The sequence below is a fragment of the Chlorocebus sabaeus genome, chromosome 21, assembly GCF_047675955.1.
Source record: "Chlorocebus sabaeus isolate Y175 chromosome 21, mChlSab1.0.hap1, whole genome shotgun sequence".
Lineage (NCBI taxonomy): Eukaryota > Metazoa > Chordata > Mammalia > Primates > Cercopithecidae > Chlorocebus > Chlorocebus sabaeus.
In genome coordinates, this window is record NC_132924.1 from 15,222,193 (window position 1) to 15,243,622 (window position 21,430).

At 40.9% G+C, this 21,430-nt stretch overlaps 1 pseudogene across 1 annotated transcript; it reads right to left on the bottom strand.

Moving 5' to 3' along the window:
• Positions 1 to 1,229: 1,229 nt before the first annotated feature.
• On the bottom strand, positions 1,230 to 2,508 carry LOC103226107 (phosducin-like protein 3 pseudogene; annotated as a pseudogene). The gene has a single exon (XR_012090049.1). The product of XR_012090049.1 is annotated as a phosducin-like protein 3 pseudogene (transcript).
• Positions 2,509 to 21,430: the final 18,922 nt, after the last annotated feature.

Consider the following 21,430-nt stretch of genomic DNA (forward strand, 5'->3'; position numbering starts at 1 on the left):
TCCTGCTATTGTTGTGTGAGATCTAAGTCTCTTTGTAAGTCTCTAAGAACTTGCTTTGTGAATCGGAGTGCTCCTGTGTTGGTTGCATATATATTTAGGATAGTTAAGTCTTCTTGTTGAAGTGAACCCTTTACCATTATGTAATACTCTTCTCTTTTTTGATCTTTGTTGGTTTAAAGTCTGTTTTGTCTGAAGTTAGGATTGCAACTCCTGCTTTTTCTGATTTCCATTTGCTTGGTAGATTTTCCTCCATCCCTTTATTTTGGGCCTGTTGGTGTCACTACTTGTGAGATGGGTCTCGTGAAGACAGCACACCACTGAGTCTTGCTTTTTCATCTATGTTGCCACTCTGTGCTTTTTAAGTGGGGCATTTAGCCTATTTCCATTCAAGGTTAGCATTGATATGTGTGGATTTGATCTTGTCATTGTGTTGTTAACTGGTTATTTTGCTGGCTTGTTTGTGTGGTTGCTTTATATTGTCACTAGTTTGTGTATTTAAGTGTGGTCTTTTTTTAATTATTATTGATTGAGGTACAGTTTATTTGTGTATGCTTATATATTTCCAAAAATTAAGTCAATGTCCTCTTACAGTAATCAAAATTAGTTAACAGGGCAGGCACGGTGGTTCACACCTGTAATCCCAGCACTTTGGGAAGCCGAGTTTGGGGTTAGGAGTTTGAGACCAGCCTGGCCAACATGATGAAACTCTACTGAAAGTACAAAATCAGCCGGGCATGGTGGTGCACGTCTGTAATCCCAGCTCCTTAGGAGGCTGAGGCAGGAAAATTGCTTGAACCTAGGAGGCGGAGGTTGCAGTGAGCTGAGATTGTGCCACTGCACTCCAGCCTCAGCAACACAGCAAAGCTCTATCTAAAAAAAAATTAGTTAACAGTCTGAGATGAACTATTTTAGCAAGGAAACACATTTAACCAAATATGGCAGTAAACTGGAACCTTTCAGTTATTGCTTCAATACAGGAATGTTTCACAAAAATTGTCTGTTTCTTCAATAAGTACTAAGATTCTTTTGTCCTAGAGAGCATTCCTGTATTTTGAGTTAATAATCTCATTGCTCTCTTTATAAAATAAAAATGAACAATGTATCTATAAGGCTTAGTTTGCAATTTTCCACTGCATAATTTATTCACATTTAAAACTATATTTTTTTATAGTTATATGTCAAAAAATAGTGACTAGGTTTTATGGCTTAAAATATAAATGAGGAAAACAGACATTTGCCATACAAATGGGTGGTTTTAATTTTTTTAGAGGAAATACTATAATTTAAAAAAAAGAGCTCCAAAATATTTAACAGAATTTCCAGCAATGATTATTTCTAAAATGTAAAGATTTGAAACATAATTTATACAAAACTAAAAAGCAGAAGGATTCATTCTTGCTTTTTCCTTTTTTAAAAAATCCAGACAATTTGTCACAAGAAAGTTCGGCATGTGATAGCAGCTGTAGCCTCAGTCACCCTTGGAACCGCTGCCCCTCCTCATTGGGACAGAGCGCCGCACTGAGGACAGCAACACGTCTTCAATCGGCTTCTTAGGGTTTTCCTCCAGGTCCGTCATAATTGCTCCAGATTCAGACAGTTTCCATTCCAATTCATCTCTTGTCAGGTTCATGCCACCAAACACCAGAGGACCAATAAATTGAGCCTTGATATCTCCTTCCAGGTAAACAAATATCGTGGGCAGATTCCTATCCAGATAATTGGGTATGCAGGTTGTTGAAACGGCTTTGATAAATTTGACATCAGGAAACTTCCTGGCAAGTCCACTGAGGTGCTGATTTATCAGGGCACAGAGGGGAATTCCTTGTTTGTAAAGGTGCAAGATGACCCACAAGCCCTCACCAGCTTTGGTAACTTCTTGAACATAATCCTTCCCTGAGATCTCTAAAACTTCTCCAAATTTATTCTTCAGTTTAGTTGCTTTCCACTCAGCCAGTCTCTGCCATCTGTACATTTCAATAGCACGTTCATCCTCCTGATTAAACTCGTCTTCATGATCCTCCAGCTCTTCCAAAGTCATATCTTCATATGTTTTCACCACTGACTGCTGGAGGATGTGCTGCTCCTCATCTGACTCCTCTTCCAGTTCTTTCAGACTTTCCTTGGGGGGTAAGATACCCTTTTTGCGTAAGATGTCATTCCACTCAATGTCTACGTTGGGGTCCTGCATCTTGTTTCCAGTTGCTCAAGCCAGCTGTAAGTGTGTTTTTTTATTTGTCGTTAGTAGTCTTTCTTTTCTATATTTAGTGCTCCTTTCAAGATCCCTTGTAAGGCAGGTCTGGTGGTAATGAGATTCCTCAACATTTGCTTATCTAAAATGGATCTTATTTTTCCTTTGCTTAGTTTGACTGGATATGAAAAAAAGCTTAGTTTGACTGGATATGAAATTCTTGGTTGAAGATATTTTTCTATAAGGATGTTGAATAAAGGCCCTCAATCTCTTCTGGCTTATAGGGGTTCAACTGAGAGGTCCACTGTTAGCCTTACAGAGTTCCCTTTGTAGGTGACCTGCCCTTTCTCTATAGCTGCTTTTAACATTCTTTCTTTTATTTTGACCTTAGAAAATCTGATGATTTTGTGTCTTCGGATTGATATTCTTGGTAAAATCTCATAGGGGTTCTTCGTATATCTTGAATTTGACTGCTGGCCTCTCAACCAAGATTGGAGAAGTATTCATGGATGATATCCTGAAATATGTTTTCCAAGTTGTTTGCTTTCTCCCTATCCTTTCAGGGATGCCAATGATTCATAGATTTGGTCTCTTTACATAATCCCATACTTCTCAGAACCTTTGTTCATTCCTCTTTATTCTTTTTTCATTATTTTTGTCTGACTGTCTTATTTTAGAAAGTCAGTCTTCAAGTTCTGAGATCCTTTCCTCAGCTTGATCTATTCTGCTGTTAATACTTGTGATTGCATTTTGAAATTTTTGTAGTGTGTTTTTCAGCTCTGTCAGATTCATTAGGTTCTTTTTTATACTGGCTGTTTTGTCTTTCAGCTTCTGTATCATTTTGTTGTCATTCTTAGTTTCCTTGGATTGGGTTATGCCATTCTCCTGAATCTTGATAATCTTCATTCCTATCCATATTCTTAATTCTATTCCTGAATTTAATAGAATTCAGAATTCAGAATTCAGAATGCATAACCAGCCAGCTCATCCTGGTTAAGAATCCTTGATGGTGAACTGGTGCAGTCATTTGGAGGACATAAATACTCTTGCCATTTGAGTTACTGGAGTTCTTGTATTGGTTCTTTCTCACCTCTATATCTGGGTGTTCCTTTAACTGTTATTAGATTTAGTAGTCAATCGACTTATTTTCTGGATGTTTTCACAGGGCCAAGTCTTTGTGTAGGGTCATTATTTGTAGCTGACTTCTTGTGTTTGTTTTCACAGGAAGGTATGCTGGTGAGGTGTTTTTGGTGTTAAAGCTTTGGAGTGTGGTCTAGTAGGTGGTACTTAGGCATACCGGTCAGGTGCTAGGCTCTTGCTTGGTCATGGGGCTCTCGTATATTTCCTCATAGTTGCAGCTGTGCTCTCTCTCAATGCTTGGAAAATGGGGACTCCTCTCCCACTTGAGTGTTGGCTATAGATCACAGCTTGGCATTCCTGGGGTGTCCACCACAGCTCTGGGGTGATGTCAGGGTTTATGTTCCTTCCCCAGCTTGGAGGCAGCTGAGAAAGGGAGCTTAGTAATGGTATGGTAATGGGTCTCTTGTTTTTCTTCTGGGGACTTCACTCCAGAGAGATGCAAGTCAGTAATTGCTCAGTGCAATCAGTACTGAGGGGTCTGTTCTGTGCTCAGTGCAATCAGCACTGAGCATGGTGGGTCTGTGCTGTGGGCCCAAGCCAGGGGTTCCCTGTCTGGTGATGAGCCAGAAGTGGGGTGCCCATGGGAGATGGACTAGCCTCCTCTTCTTGGGTTGACTGCAGCTTGTCTGACGTATAGAGAAGGCACTTATGGTCTTTGTTCCTTCTTTAATCTCAGGGTGGAAACGGCAGTTCCACTGCAGAGGCAGTGGCAGAGAGACTTTCAGTTGTCCCTAAGGGCTCCACCTCCAGGAAATGTGAAGCCACTCTTAGTTGGGGTGTTCAGCCAGTGGGGTGGGATGACTGCACTGCTGGAATGAGTGGGGGTTCCACTTGTTGGGGTGCAGGGGGTCTAAGGCTCACAGGGAGGAGAAATCAATCTCCTCTTTATATGGCAGTGATGGTATGCTATAAGCAGCATGACTGTAGCCTTCAGGCTCTTTGTTTCTTCCCCAGACCAAGGGCAGGAGGGATAGAACTGTTACTGTGGCAGTGGCAGAAGGGCTGTTGTATGCCTTTGGGAATCTCTCCCTGGGGAAACTCTAGTCCACTACCAGTGGGTATGCTTAGCCATTGGTGGGTTGACTGTCCTATGTTCATGAGGCCAGGGGCCCTGCCTGGTGAAGAGTGGGGCTGAGGGTTCCTCCAGAAAAGAGGAGCTGGTCTCCTCTCTGTATGGTCGCTGCAGTGTGCTGAAAGTGCCCTTTGTTCCTTCCCAGTCTAAGGGCTGTTAGGGCTCTACCACTGCAACTGTTCTGGGTTCTGGATTGACTCTGGGATTTCCTCCTCAGAGAAATTCTGGACTGCCTCTGATTGTGGTGATCAGGTGGGGGCAAGGTGGTTGTGCTGGAGTCCCAGGTCAGGTGATCCTGCCAAGTTAGGAGCAGCAAGTACCAGGATCTGTGTGGAGAATAGTCTGGCCATTTTTCTATGAAGTAGTTACTCTCTGCTATGGGTCTGGACCAGCTCCTGGCCCCCACAGACTTTCCCAAGCCTGCAGACAGCAAGGACAAGGGCTGAAAGACAGCAAAGATGGCAACCTACTCCTCCCACTGAGAGCTCTATCTAGAGAGTTGCAGAGTTGCTCCTGGCTTGATAGCCCTAGTGGGGGTGGCTGGAGACCCAGGCCTGGATGACTTACCCAGTGAGGAGATATGGAAATGGGCACCCACATAAAAGTCTGACCATCTTTTTGTAGGACTGCTGTGGTATGATGGGGGTCCACTTCAGTCCCTAGTCACCTCTGATTTTCCAATACATGGAGGTATCAACGATGAAGGCTGCAATACAGAAAACATGGCAGCCTGTCCCTCCCTCTAGAAGCTCCATCCCAGGGAGACAGACAACTTTTTCTGGCATTGAAGAAGGTGGCTGGAGATCAAGTCAGGAGGTCCTGGCCTGTGAGGAGGAACAGGATGGGGAGCTGCTTAAAACAGTAATCTGGCTACATTTTTGTAGAGAAGCTGTTCTGTGCTAGGAGTCTGCTCAGTCCCCGGTTGTCTCAGGCTCTTCAAAGCCCAAAAACAAGAACAACTGAGTCAGCCAAATAGCAAAAATGGTGACCTGCCCCTGCCTCTGGGAACTTCGTCCCAGGAAGGTTCAAAACTTCTGTTGGCCAGAAAACCCTGGCAAGGGTAACTGGAGATCTGAGTTGGGAAATCTCACCCAGTGAGGAGGAACAGGATCGAGGCCCTTTTAGAAGAGCAGTCTGCCCATGTTTTCTTAGAGCAACTGTGCCGTGCGGGGGAGTCCCGGTCACCTTGGACTCTCCAAAGACTGAAAACAAGAATAACTGAGTCAGCCAAATAGTAACGATGGCAGCCCACCACCCTCTGGGAGCTCCATCCCAGGGAGGTTTGAAACCTGTGTTGGCTGGAAAAACACTGGGGGGATGACTGGAGACCCCATCAGAAGATTTCACCCAGTGAGGAGAAACAGAATTCAGGATCCATGTGAATAAACAATCTGGCCACTTCTCGGCAGAGCTGCTGTGCTGTGGTGGGGGACTTCTCCAGTCCCTTGTTGCCTCCGACTTGCTAGAGCCCTAAGGCAACTGTGGCTGAGACTGTGAAACAGCAAAGATGGTGGCCCACTCTTCCCCTGGAAACTGTCTCAGGGAGGTGTGATGCTGCCACTGGAGGCTGACTAGGGTTCCAAGGCAGTGGGTTTTATCCTGAGAGGTGCCATGGAAGTGGGGTCTGCAGCTTGTTGCTGCTTATCCCGCTGGATTCAATCCCTTTCCCAGGGGTATGCATAAGGTTCTAACCTCTCTCTTTGCCAGAGTTGCAGCTGCTTTTGCAGGGAAGCCCAGGTTTCTAAGGCTCCACGTCTGCCTGAGTGACTGTCTGCTGAGACCAGGTAGCTCTGTATGTCAGACTGAAAGCCCTAGTAGAGTGGGTTCATGAGGGGATCTCCTGACCTGAGGGTTGCAAAGATCCATGGGAGAAGTGTGAGTCCCCAGACTGGCTCATTCACTCACTGTTTCCCTGAGCGCAGGAGGTTTCCCTGGCTCTGTGTTGCTTCTGGGTGGACAATCGTCCTGCCTTGCTTTTTCTCTGTTCTCCATGGGTCAAATTGTTTCCTTTATTAGTTCCGATGCATGTACCGGATGTTTCAGTTGAAGGTGCTGTATTTACTTTCCCCTTCCCTTCCTCTCGGTGAGAGCCACACATATTAGCTGCTTCTAGTCCGCCATCTTGACCAGCACCGGGGATAATAATCCTAATAGCTCCTTGGTTTGTTGTGGACAGCAAGCAAATTAATTCATGAAGTAGACTGCAGCCTGGCACAGACTAAATTAAAAATAGGTCAGCTATTATTCTGATTATTATAGCTCTTTTTACAAAGATGAGTGATTGTAAATAATGCAAATGTCCAACAATGAGAAGTAGCGCCAGAAAACCATGCAGTGGAATACTATTCAGCAAGATTCACACATTATTGCAGAACTGCATTTAGTGACACAAAGGGATGTTGTGCTATGGTTTTGAATAAAAACATGATTCTAGTTAAGAAAAAAAAATCAAGCTTGAGGTTATAAATCTGTTCTTATATTGCTCTAAAGAAACACCTAAAGCTGGGTAATTTATAAATAAAAGAGGGTAACTGCTTCACAGTTCTGCAGGCTTGTACAGGAAGCATAGTGCCAGCTTCTGCTTGGTTTCTGGTGAAGCGTCAGGGAGCTTACAATCATGGCAGAAGGCAAGGGGGGAGCTGGAGTCTCACATGGCAAGAATAGAAGCAAGAGAGAGAGTAGGGGTGGAAGGTCCCACACACTTTAACAACCAGATCTCACATGAACTCACTCATCACCAAGGGGATAGCCCTAAGCCATTCATGAGGGATCCACCCGTGTGATGCAAACGCCTCCCACCAGGCCCCACCTTCAACACTGGGGATTACAGGTCAACATGAGATTTGGCAGGGAACAGATCCAAAACATATCAGGTTATATATTGAAATACATGGTATTTTGGCAACCTCAGGATTGTAGGTTTTGTGGTAGTTTGTCTTCTTCATTAGTTTCTTCATATTTTCTACATTTTACCTGCACAAGCATAAAGATGTGCTTTATTTTTCTAAGTAAGTGATCGCATTTGATAAGATATACCTTCTTGAATCCTCAGCATGGCCCTATGATTAGTTACCATCGTTATTCTATTTTTACTCACTGAGATTCAGAGTGTAGGAACATGCCTAGTGGTAGCCAAACTGGGATGCATTAGACCCCTGGACAGACCTTCTCCACACTGCCCCTGATTGTGTAAATCCAGGGATGTGTCCAACAAGATCTAGTTATACTGGGAAAATACACACCAGGAAATGTAAAAATATTAGTGATAGATGGCAGAAGCAATGCCTCTGACTCCAGTTATCAGAAGATATGGGCCTTGTGGCTTGGGTAAGCTCAGCATTACTAATTATTACTGAAATATTGAGCCTGGAATGACAAAAAAAATTTAGAATCATTCTTGCATATACGCATGTTATGAGTGCAAAGCACAGGCTCTCCAGTACAATTTTCTGTATCAAGACTTTCTTATGATGGTTGAGCAGGTTTGACTAACTCTTATACAGTCCATTAATCTCCTGGATATCCAGTTTCTGAAATTAATTACCATTTCATTCAATAAATGTCTATGAATTCCCTAGTCTATGTCAGGCTTTGGTGGGCCAGACACTGTGTGCATAAACAGTGTTTCATTCTCTAGTCCTAAGGTGTTTGCTGTTCAGAGAGGCCCTAGGCATGTAGTGAGTTTAAATAATTACAACAGGAGGAACATATGGCAGCAGTGATGTCCCAGGTGCAATGACTGCAGAGAAGAGCATGGAAGGTAGCAGAGAAGACAGTTTGCGTGTTCCGGGGTGATGTTTTCTCTTCCTGATCAATGCACAAGACCTAGCATTTCAGTGTTTCTATTAAGCACGTAACGTTATTCTCAAACTCAGCACCCTCACACCTAAACTCATGATCCTCCTCACCCTCCACCCCGGGGCTCCTCCCTGGGTCTGGGAGGAAGCCCAGGCATCCTCCCCTCTTAGCCGGCTCCTGGACCACTGCCCTGTCTCACGCCTCTCCTCAGTACAGCTCATCATGTGCCCACTGACCAGAGTGAGATTCCTGAACAGGCAGCCATGGCTTATTTTCAGATACATCTTGCCGTCTGGGGCCATAAGGATATCTGCAGCAAACCACCATGGCACATGCATAGCTATGTGACACATCTGCACGTTCTGTTCATTTATCCCAGAACTTAAAGCAAAATCAAAATAAATAAATAAATAATAACATAAAATGAGGTATTACATTTTCCAAAAAAAAAAAGAAAGCAAAGAAAAAGAATATCTGTAGCTTTTAGCAAGGAGACAAAGGTGTTTATTTGTAGATTCAAATCCACCTTTCCAACTTAGGACAGAACTCTACAAATATTTGGACTTTTGGGATACTATATCCTGCCGCCGTGTTCTCTTGGGTTGAATACCCCATGCTGATGGGTGTGCTGCTGTTTGTGGAAGGCTCCCACTATCCCTTGCTGGCAAATTCCCAGTTATCCTGTAAGAAACACTCCACAATCTTGTGTTGTGTTGCTCTGTAATGTAAACCCCCTGTATTGTTACCAATTTTTTGTGTCTCCAACTCGTTGGTCAGCTATGGTCTTCCTAAGCACAAAAGCATCATCAATCTTTATGTCTTAAGTGGCTAGCATAGTTGTGTACATTTAGAAAGCACTTTAAAATTGTTTATTGGCTGAGAATTTTAAGGACATTCCAAGACTCAAGAAAAGTGTGATTTAACAATTGGCTCTGGGGAAACTGTTTGCCATTTGAAGTTAAAAAAAAAAAAAAAAAAAAAAAAAGGAGGAGGGGAGGGATATGATGTGGATCCTTACACAAAATTAAATGCCAGATGGATTAAAGACTTATACATAGTACTATTTTTAAAGTACAAGAACAAAGAAAACGTTAACTGACAAAAACAAAACAAAACAAAACAAAACAAAACAAAAAAACAAAAAAACCTAAGCCTGGAGAAGACCTTCCTAAGCATGAAACAAAACTGGATAACATAATGGAGTACATAGTTATGTATGTCTATATAATATTTCAAAACTTTGGTTCCATAAAACCTACTGTATGGAAGTCAAATGATAAACTAAGAATTGCATTTACAACACAAAAGACAGAAAAGGGTTAATAATGTCTTATATATAAGTAAAGAATGAACAATTAAGACAATTTTTAGAAAAATGCATTCAAATGACCAACAACTTAAGGGATGATGCTCAATTTTATGTATAATTAGAGGAATGCAAATTCAACAATAATCCATTCTCCGCCTATGCGTTTGCACATGCAATAGGGACAGTGCTTCAGTTGAATGAGTAGGAACAAGCACATTTACAAACTGTTGGTGGAAATGTAAATTCATTCAGTCTTTTTGGAGGACAATTCAGCAATCTGTACCAAAATTTTAAATATCAACATTTGATCCAATTTTTTAAAAATTATCCTCAGATACATTTACAGAAATTCCAAAAAATTTTATCATAGTAAAAACTGGAAACAATCTACATGTGCATCAATAAAGAACAGGTCCCTTACCACAGGTCCTTTCATATATTGAAGTACTACGTAGCTGTTAAAAAATATTGGGAGAGGCCAGGCGCGATGGCTCACGCCTGTAATCCCAGCACTTTGGGAGGCTGAGGCGGGTGAATCTCCTGAGGTCAGGAGTTCAAGACCAGACTAGCCAACATGGTGAAACCCCATCTGTACTAAAAATGCAAAAATTAGCTGGGCATGGTGGTGGGCACCTATAATGCCAGCCACCTGGGAGGCTGAGGCAGGAGAATGGCTTGAACCCAGGAGGCAGAAGTTGCAGTGAGCCAAGATCGTGCCATTCAGCTCCAGCCTGGGTGACAAGTGTGAAATTCTGTCTCAAAAAAAAAAAAAAAAAAGAAAGAAAAAAAAAATCTGGGAAATATGTCAAAGATATGTTGTAAGGGGAAAAAGAAAACCATATAATAGTTAAGACCATATTTCCTCAAAAAAAACCCTATCATATGTATAAACCTGTATTCATATTTGTATCACAAATTCCTAAGATTCATAAGAACCTTAATAGTGGTACAGCGAGAGGTAGGCTTTTGCTATTGACCATATACTCCTTTATGCTAGTTGATTAGTTTATGATTTTTATATGTTTTACCTGAACAAGTTAATGCTAAGAGGAGAAACATACATTTCCTAGCACCTGGTGGAATAAATTTTGTTTTTTTTTTGGAGACAAGGTTTTGCTCTGTCACCCAGGCTGGAGTGCAGTGGTGCAAACAAGGCTCACTGCAGCCTCAAACTCCTGTGCTCAACTGATCCTCCCACCTCAGTCTCCCAAGTAGCTGGGACCACAAGTATAAGCAATGAACCCCGCTCATTTCTCTTTTTTTCCAGAGACAGGGTCTTGCCATATTGCCCAGGCTGGTCTTGAACATCTGGGATCAAGAGATTCCCCCACTTCAGCCTCTCAAAGTGCTGGGATTACAGGTGTGAGCCACCACAGTCTGCTGCAATGAAAATCTTTATGCACTTGGCTGTTGTACTTGCCTGTTCTGCCCATTCTCTAGAATGCTGGAACTTCTCTATCCTGTTTTCTTGATTAGTTTCAAATCATAAAACACATCCATACGATTTGTCAAAATTTTTCTCAAAACTGCTTGAAGTAATGTAAAAATAACTGTTTTATCTAAACAGTTTAGAGAAAAATTTTAGCGTAACAGGAAGTAGTGATAAATCAATTCCAAAATGGTGAAAAAACATAAGACATACCTCTTTCTGGTAAAATCAATCATTAAAGGCACATTGAGCTGGGCATTTTTAGTTTTGCTCCTGTAAATATGTTATACCTATGACTTTTGTTTTTATGTATTGGAAACACATTTTAAAGAGCTATTATTTGTGGTGATATATAATGTCCCTCAAAAACATACAAACACAATACATTCCTTTTAGAATTCAATGCTAGGAATAGTTTACTGGTCATAGAAATGGCTTCATTTTATAAAAAATAAGACAACGAGAAGTATCTGAACAAAAATGTTTTCCTTTATGTTTTGGCTGTGAAGGTACCTAAAAGTGGTCAATTCGATATCCAACTATCGTAAGGATATTTCAAGGTGACTGATATATTTATATCCCTTCCTTTACCAAAGTTTTTTATTTTCTCTTTTAACCATGTTGCATATGTATCTTAATGTAAGCCACCTCTGATATTTTTAGAATATCTGCAGGTTATTTATGTTAAATAAAGATAAGATCATGAAACCTAAAAGGGCTAATTAAATATTTTATTTCTGGAGTCTGAGATTGCAAAAGGGAAAAGTGAGCTCAGTTTTATTATTCCTTTTATTTGAACTTGAAACATTATGAAAATCACTCTTATTCTTATCTTAGTATGTCTGCTTCACATTCTGGTACATTCTGGTTAAAACCAAAAAGGAAAAAAAAGCAAGAATATTAAAAACATTGAAAAACAATTACACAAACATTTTCAGAAGATTACAGAAAGGTACAAGTTAAGGTTCAAGTAACTTATTCCCTTCTAGATGATTAATGTCTTTTCCTTTTTTTTTTTTTTTTTTTTTTTTTTTTTTTTTTGAGATGGAGTCTCGCTCTGTCGCCCAGGCTGGAGTGCAGTGGCCGGATCTCAGCTCACTGCAAGCTCCGCCTCCTGGGTTTACGCCATTCTCCTGCCTCAGCCTCCCGAGTAGCTGGGACTACAGGCGCCCGCCACCTCTCCCGGCTAGTTTTTTGTATTTTTTAGTAGAGACGGGATTTCACCGTGTTAGCCAGGATGGTCTCGATCTCCTGACCTCGTGATCTGCCCGTCTCGGCCTCCCAAAGTGCTGGGATTACAGGCTTGAGCCACCACGCCCAGCCTAATGTATTTTTCATTTGACATAAACCCTACTATATATTTCTCAATTCAAATGTATCCAGTAGCTCTGATTTTTACTGGATTTTTATCCAGTTGCTCTGATTTTTAAAGTTTATGTAAATATTTATATATATATGTATATGTATATACATGTATATACATACACACACACACACACACATATATATATAAACTTAGCCAATAATTTCATAAGGGATTTATCTCAATATAGTATCCTCAGGGATAGTATCTTAAAACTTCAGTCCAAAATAAAGTTCTGCAAAGGGGCTTGGCTGTGTTTACATAAACACACACATATGTTCCCTTACACTCACATGTACATACACAGTGGGATGGGAGAGAGGAAGCAAAGTCATGTGCTCAATTTGTCATGTGATGGAACAGGAAGGAAGGGAGGGAAGGGAGCTCAAGCCAAGTGCCAAATGCTTATCTTCTAGTATTTGAAACTCTAAGAGCAGATATAGGGCATATATTTCCTCAGAGCAGAACTAAGATGAATGTGTGGCAAGTGAGAGAAAAATCTGTAACTTAAATAAAATGTAAACATCATAATCATTAACACTAACTCAAAACATGAATGTGATTGCCTGTCCAATTGCCATGTGGATCTTCATGCTGAGCACTACAAGACCACTAAGGAATTCTGTCGAGAAGAAAGACAATGAATAGAAAGTACATAAATTGCATGGCCTGCAGTGTCTTCACATTCTGCAATCAATTAACTTAAATGCCAACACCAGGAACATCTCCATGGCCAACATCACACTTGTCAACTCTCCCTGGACTCAGGTCATTGTTTAACATATGAGATAGGAGATGTATGAGTATCACATTTGACAAAAGATGAGATTGATGCTCAGAATGGTGAAGGGATTTTCTCTGAAACAACCATTAATGGCAAAAATAATACTAATAGGTGGTATTTATTGGTCACTACTCAGGTACTGTTCTATAAGCATTACATATCCTAAGAAAATCCTTTCAGAGATGGAAAAACTAAGTCCCTAATAAAAATCTTATAGATGCCATTATTATTCCTATTTTGTAGATGAGAAGGCCAAAGGCCAGACAATAGGTAGTAGAGCCTGATGAAAGCCCAGAGAGGCTAGCTTGATGACTCACGCTCTGTGCCAGAATCTCAGTCCAGGTCCCATAAGGCTTCATAGGTGACTCTTTTCCCTACCGTCTTCTGGGTCTCTGGACAGGCGCTGAGGATTCCCTAATGAATCCATGTTCATGGCACATTCCTACTGACAACCTACTCTCAGTTGAGCTTCTCTAATCAGTCAAGGGAAAAACAGTAAAATATATTTCAATCTTTTAAATTGGGGATTTAAATTTTTGTCTATGTCTAAATATTTAGATTATCCTTTATCATTTGGTCCATGTAATGGGTAAACCTCTTTTGAAAGCCAATATTTAATAATTTATAAATGCACAAAATATTAATTTCTAAAAAACACTTTGAAACCTCCAAATTTAAAGAAAGAAAAAATGAAAGGCGTGATGGCATGAAAACCAAGGAGGAAAGAAGAAAGGAAGGAAATAAGGAAGGAAGGGAGAAAGGAAAAGGGAAAGAAGAAAGGAAGAACAGATGTTCAATGACTTGATTAGATAATCGCTTACATTTTCCAAGAGAAGTTAAATAATGATGACATAAGTACTTAACAAAGTTGAGATGACAGAGTTAAAAGGATCTTTACAGGATTGTGCAATTTAGTAGTTTTCAAGTTTTGGGTTATGAAAGTTCTTTCTTTAAATAAGATATAATGAGAAATCCCCAACCACTGGGACTGTGGCTGAAGGTTGACAGCAAGAACATGAAAACCCTCCTTCTTGCCCTTCTCTCTTTCCCAGGGTGGCTCCTACAGCTCGTCTGAATAAAATTTATTCAGAAGGTATCTTCCTTCAGAGGACTGGTGTTCTGGAACCACTACCAACTAGGTATCAAAGCCAATTGGATGAAAGTACTTGCTTGATGCCACCTGCCCAGGTGTGAGTCGGGCTCCATTAGGGAATGCAACCTGCCCTGAATGAGGTGAAAGTTTTGAAGATCCCCTGTGCCTTCAGCCATTCCTCTTCCATAGAGAGGAGTGGGTCACTTGAGTTCCTTAGAAGTTCATTGGCTGGGATAGGTGGGTATGCAACCCACCCGGAGGGAGATCAGGAAGGAGCATGGAGCTCTCCTGGTGTCTTCAGCCCTTGTTCTCTCTTAACTGTGTCTCCTGGCCTTGAGGTTGAGGAAGAGGAGAAAGGTGGTTTAGGGTGAGTAACTGGGGATGTTTTCCAGCTCCACCCTCAGGAATCATGGAGAAAAGCAAGGGATGAGAGGGACTTCCAGGTATTGCCTAAGAGATCAGCGAGCCGCTGGCAAGAACTCACTGCCTGTGAGAACTCTAGAGGTCCAGACTCACGTCTCATGTTTCCAGCATCACTCATTTGTTTGCTCTTGTCCATAGGCTGAATATTCTACAGCAATAGAAACCTTATTTGGGAAAAAATCCTGGGCTTTATTCAGCTATAGTAAAAATAGAGAAGTGTTCAGGTCTGCATCACCCTGGAAAGCTAGAAACCCCAGGAGGATGAGCAGCCTGGAATGGTGCCTGGTGGATGGAGAAAATCAAGCTGCAGGAAAGCCAGGTCTGAATAGGGAGGTGACGCTGGACAGCCATCTCTGGGTATTTACTAGCGTGAACATCTGAAAATCAGATTTTTTTCAGAGATATCTCAAAATGAGACATCCTCACCGGGAGGCCTGCCAAATCATATATGTTTGATATTTTAAAAAGAAAAGGAAGAACTAAAATAGTATTTAAAATAACATTAATTTTATATAGACTTTTAAGCTTGGTTTCTAGGAAATCTACTTCAGCACTTATAGCAAATTTAATTTGAGGGTACATCTGAGAGTATTTGTAGAAATTAAAATTGGAACCACATAGTTTGCTTATCATTTATCTAGTCACCTGTGACCTTTGCACTTAAGCGTTTTGAGCTTCCATGTGTCACAGTAAAAGCAAGTCCATAAGTAGTGAGGTACACACATACAGAAACATGAGCATGCATTGTGAGATATGTAACAAGGGGACTGAGCTTAGCACCATGCAACTGTTATCAGCAGCTGAAGACCAGGGCCCACAGCACTTTGGGGGAGGCTACTTGGCCTCTGCCACTACTAATGGGGTCAGGGATGGGGTTAGAAGTCTGGTTTGTCAGTTCAGAGTTCCTAGTCCATATTTTGAGGATATAAGATTTCCTTGGGGTCAAGGAAACCAGCTACAGGATTGACTTTGTCATGTTTGACCTTGGGGTCAGATTCCCTGGGGCCTGCGGGAAACAAATACAGAGCCAGATAAGTTTTCTAGACACTTCTGATTTAGTTGCTAAAAAATGGCTGCTGGCCAAAGCTCACGAACCTTTAGCTCTGAGCTAGGCAGTTGCAGTTTGTGGGAAAATAGCAAAGCAACCCCTGAGCACTGAGAGGCTAAAACAAACTAGGGTTCATTCACCTGCATTAGCTGGTCTTTAACTTGGAATCAGGGGTACTGAGGGTTGAGTGACCCCTCCTTTTAAGAAGAAATTCCTTTGTCCTGTGTTTAGATACTTTGGTTTGCTCTTTTCCTCTCTCTGTGTCCTCAAAGCACTTTTAGTCTTTGCTTAGAGGTGGTGCTGAATTAAACGGCATCTCCTGGCCCACTGTGGGTGGACAACTCTGCCCACTAGGACAAGAGTTTTCTGTCCTTTTTCTTCAGGTATGTCCTAAAAAAATTGTGACCAATAATCGATAAAATCAAAATCAAATTACTAGGATTTCAATCTATTGAAACAAATTCAAGATGAATGTCTTGATTCTTGCTCACATTCTTTCTGAGGTGCTTAAGTGCCCCCCAACTGTATTGCCTAAGTGCAGAGTCTTCTGTCTCTGTCAGTGTGTCCCAGACTGTCTTCTGTGTAATTCTACATGCCATGCCATGTCCTCGTATTCTCTGGAGCGGGGAGAGAACGTAATCCTGGTGCTACATCCTGGGATAACACTGTTTAATTTTATCTCCCTCTTAGAGACTCATATTGCACACTGTGTATGGAACCCTGGTGGAATTTGTTTATTGCATAATTTCCATGGGAAAATTATTTTTGTTGTAGTAGAACTCTTCTAATACCTTGTAGCAGTGTTCCACAGGGCACACAGTCGGAAACACCGTTCTCTACGAGCTACAGAGGCATCTAAGATTACATCAGTCTTGCCCAAAAATGTAGAGTGGTAAGAAGAACAACTGTAACATCTTTGGAAATTTACTTTGTAATGGGTGCCCCACTAGGAAATTTACATGTATTCAATATCCTATTTAAGTCTGATAATGAATTTGAGAAGAAAGTAGTATTATCCTCCTTCCACTTTTTTTGTGGCTTGGGATAGCAGTTTAGGTGATTTAAAATCAGACCTGACTACAAAGCCACCAAGGCAAACTGGATGAAATTGATGTATAAACTGTACCCGGTTCTCAGAAGGCAAACAGATCATCAAATTTCAGTCCGCTCCTTCCTTTGGTTTATATTTGAAGAAACAGAGGCACCCGAAGTCATGTGTTTCTCTGATAAATCATTTGCCAAATTGTCCTCACATTAGCACATGAGACAAATGCACCAAGATAGGAACCGGCCCTCGTGCATGAGAAGGTCTGGCGCCTGGCTGAGGTACAATGTGCTCAATGAAGAAATAGTGGAACAATTGGCAATAGATCTGTGATCCTCTGTCCCTTCACACACACCCTTAGATTAAAAGGATCATGGAGTCTCAGATTCTGAAAAGAAAGCAGTAACTATGTAGCCATCCATTTCATCTACCACTCTGAAGTGCAGTCTCTTACCACAACATCCTTTGAACAAGGTAGTGTTCATCTCAGTGGGCACCTCTCCAATGGTGGGAAATACACAGTCTCCCAACGCAGGCAGATATGTGTTCCAGTGACCTGGCTACATGGGAGAAACCAGTGCAGACTTTAGAGGTGAAAGGCCAGCATTTGCAATCTGGCTGTACCACCATTTGCCTTTGTATTTTGAGGCAAGTTTCTTAGTATGCCTGAAACATATTAGAGGAATTATTTCTTTGATGTTCAGTTGTAACTAAAAGAAAATTATCTTTGAAATAGAAATTATGGGAAGCACTTCCATGGTTTGGGGAAGACTGGATGGTATACACAGTAGCTCTCAACAAATCTATAAGGGATGTTGTGGAAGTAAGTTCTAATTACTAAGATGCATGGGGGGTAATCCTCATTAATATCCCTTCAATGTTAAGATTATTTCATTTTTAGTCATGAATGGCAGGTATAATTTCACGTGCTACCTAAGACAATTCTCTAGAAGCTTCTTAGTCACATCTATACTCAATGACAAAGTTGTGATGATTAATGGAACTATTTAAACAGATGGGAGATTTTATATTAGGAACATTACAAAAGACAAGGTTAAATATCTTCTGAAGTTGGTTTTCCATTTTGAGACTCTGATTCGGTGAATCCAAGGATTGCCATTAAGAAAGTTTTAAAGCAGTATCCATGTCAGAAAAAAGGCAAGCTATTTCTCCTTGCTGAAATAGTTTTGCACTTATTTTTGGTTAATTGGTTGCTTTTCTTCCCTTAAAATTTAGTGTAACTATCATCTCCATAGTGACATTTAAAACAGTAGTAAGGAAACAGGCAGGACATTTAATATACTTTGAAATAGTTTCATGTTTTCCTGTGCCAGGGGTGGTCTTTCTCAAAAAAATTTGATGCTGCAGCAAAAATATTATAAAAATCTGTCAAAGGAACGGCCATCTATGTTTAAAAATATGTATTAAACAACTTATGTCCAGCGTTTTAATAGTGCCTGATGGTTGCATGTTTTAGTCTGTTAACATGAGTGATCAGTAAACAAAATAAAGTTCACAAAGTTTAATATTATTAAACTGCTCTCTAAACATTCTTATTTACAGCAAATTGCTAATCTGCCAAGCATTTATTGTACAATACACAGAGTTTAAAAATGTCCGTTACAGTGTCATCTGAAAGAAATAACTGCCTGAAATATATTAGGGGGACTTTTATTATTATTATTTTTTTGATATTCAACTGTAACTAAAAGAATGCTGAATCACAAATGCTTAAGAAGGTTTTAGCACAATTATAGAAGTTGTCAGGACCAGCACTTAAATTTTTTCCAAACAGACCTTTTAATTTAGAAACATGATGTTGCTTCCTGATTCTGCTTTGTTGCTCAATTATAAATTCATGGTCCTCATTATATTATCCAAGTTGCACAATGAGCTTCTTTCCTTGAGGCTTCATTTCCAAAGGCAACTCACCCATCAGTGGAAATTATCTTCCTGTCTCTGAATGTCATCCATAAATGAGGGATTTGAACAAGAAGTCTCTGCGAGTTTCAACACTTCTCAAGGTCTTTCTCAGTGACACAAATTTATGAACATTTTAGCTTGGAATGAGTGTATATATTCTCTACCTCCCACATTCAAAGCCTTCTTAGGATGCTAACTCCAGCTCAGATTTCTTCTAATTGTACTATTTGAGGAGCCTCCAAACTAGGCTTCCTGCTTTGACCCATACATCCACCCCATACTAAACAGCTGAAGAAATTTATGCAAATTGTAAATCTGACCATTCTTTCCTGTAATGAAAAAAGCCCCAAGGCTGACCTGGTCCATAGGATCAAGGCCATGCTCTGGGAACTGGTCCACAGATAGTGTCACCTTCATTCACTGTATGGTTGTCTTGCTTCTGTGTGGCCTCATTATAAGGTCATTGCTTCTTCTGCTGGATTATAAGGATAAATACAAAGAATGGTCAAAACATGAGAATGTGAGATATGATTTTTCCAGTTGCTTTACACATTACCTTTACAAAAAAGTGTATGTAATAAAACCCGAATAGTTATTGCATGGTTGCAAATGAGCAGGAGGTGGTACACTGGAACTTGAGAATGCAGATTTAAATACAGACTTACCAACCTACTTGCTGTGTGGTTTTTGACAAATTGCTTATCAACCCTCAGTGTGAGTTTCCATACCCATACAGTGGTGATAACACCAGCACATATCTCCAAAGATTGGTGAAAGGATTAGATATGGGCAATGCCTGGTACAAATTGAACACTCAACAAATGTGGGCTCTCACTATGCTGCCATTTTTCTTCTGTGATTATGATTTAAAAATGCAAGCTAAGGAAAGCCTTTGAAACTAAATATGGAAGTGTTGACAATTCAAGTAGACAGCCCAAAGCAGAAGAAATAGAAGTTATGTTGTTCTTGGTGTTTAGTTGAATTTACAGGAGAAGGAGCTCTCAATAGAAAATACCCATATCAGCAGCTTTTATAGAAAATGCAGAGATGTTCTGCAAATATATCTGTTTCCTTTAATTCATGATTAAAACCTAAGACTTCATAAACTGTAGAAATGAGAAGGTGGTTTTGGGGCTAACATGCTATTGCCCCCATAGCTTTCCACTGCTTTATATTGATCCATGGATAACATTTTGAGCTATGCAAAGGAGACTAAGAAGCAATGAACATCCAATGTGTGACTTCCAACAAATGCAGTCTGCCTAACCCTGACCCACAGGAAATTTTTTTTAGCATATGTTTTTCTCTAAGAGGATAATATATCTAATCTATTGCTTATTGAGATTTGCCAAGACCAGCTCCGTCGGGGAGACCCTAACCCAGCAGCGCTAGAGGAATTAAAGACACACACACAGAAATATAGACGGGTGGAGTGGGAAATCAGGGGTCTCGTAGCCTTCAGAGCTGACAGCCTCGAACAGAGATTTACCCACGTATTTATTAGCAGCAAGCCAATGATAAGCATTGTTTCTATGGATTACAGATTAACTAAAAGTATTCCTCATGGGAAATGCAGGGATGGGCCGAAATAAAGGGATGGGTTTGGCTCCTGCAGTGGGAACATGTCCTTAAGGCACAGATCGCTTATGCTATTGTTTGTGGTTTAAGAATGCTTTTAAGTGGTTTTCCGCCCTGGGTGGGCCAGGTGTTCCTTGCCCTCATTCCAGTAAACCCACAACCTTCCAGCGTGGGCATCATGGCCATCACGAACCTGTCACAGTGCTGCAGAGATTTTGTTTGTGGCCCGTTTTGGGGTCAGTTTATGGCCAGATTTGGGGGGGCCTGTGTCCCCCTTCTTTGATTTGCAAAGTGATAAAAGCAAAGGCAGCTTAGTCATGGTGAGCACTTTTCTGAGTTTTAGGAGTCAGGATCTGCATCTGCAGACTATACAAAGACCAACAATACAGATTAAAAGCACAATCATCATTGACATCACAGAGCTTCCAAGTGTTTTTATCTATTTTAATGGGTTACAAGTTGCTAATCTGTCTGCAGCTCCTTCAAGCACTCCAGTTCCCGGCATTAAGGTCAGGTGTGCCTGGGATGCTTTAAATATTTGTTCTTTTAATTTTGCAGTATCCAAAGACAAGTTTGTAGAGTGTCCTTCTAGATGCTTTTTTATTCTTTCCCAAATTTTGATGTTATTAAGAGTTATTAATAGTTTCCACAAATCCTTATGTTTAGCTCCTACGAAGGGCCATATCATTTGAGGTTGAGGTGCCACTATACCGCCACCATGGCTCCAGGTAATAGGAACTCTTGCCATACTTCTTACTATTTCTACCATATGACTGTTTTGTTCAGACCAGCTGAACATAGTGTGGCGATGGCACCACAGAAAAGTGGTTTTCTGCCCTGGATGGGCCAGGTGTTCCTTGCCCTCATTCCAGTAAACCCACAACCTTCCAGCGTGGGCATCACGGCCATCATGAACCTGTCACAGTGCTGCAGAGATTTTTTTTATGGCCAGTTTTGGGGCCAGTTTATGGCCAGATTTTGGGGGGCCTGTTCCCAACAGAGATTAAATCATTTGCCTGTAACTAACACAATGTGTGTGTGTGTGTGTGAGAGTGAGAGAGAGAGAATGTATAAGTGTGTATGTAACTGTGGCTGGAAATTATCCTGGCAGTTCATAATCCATCATTATAATTGCAGTTTATTTCACCGTATACATTTAATTCTGCTACCATGACATCATCAAAGTGCAGCTTGAAGAAGGAAAACAGTCATGTTAGATGCAGTTGCCATGTCAGAT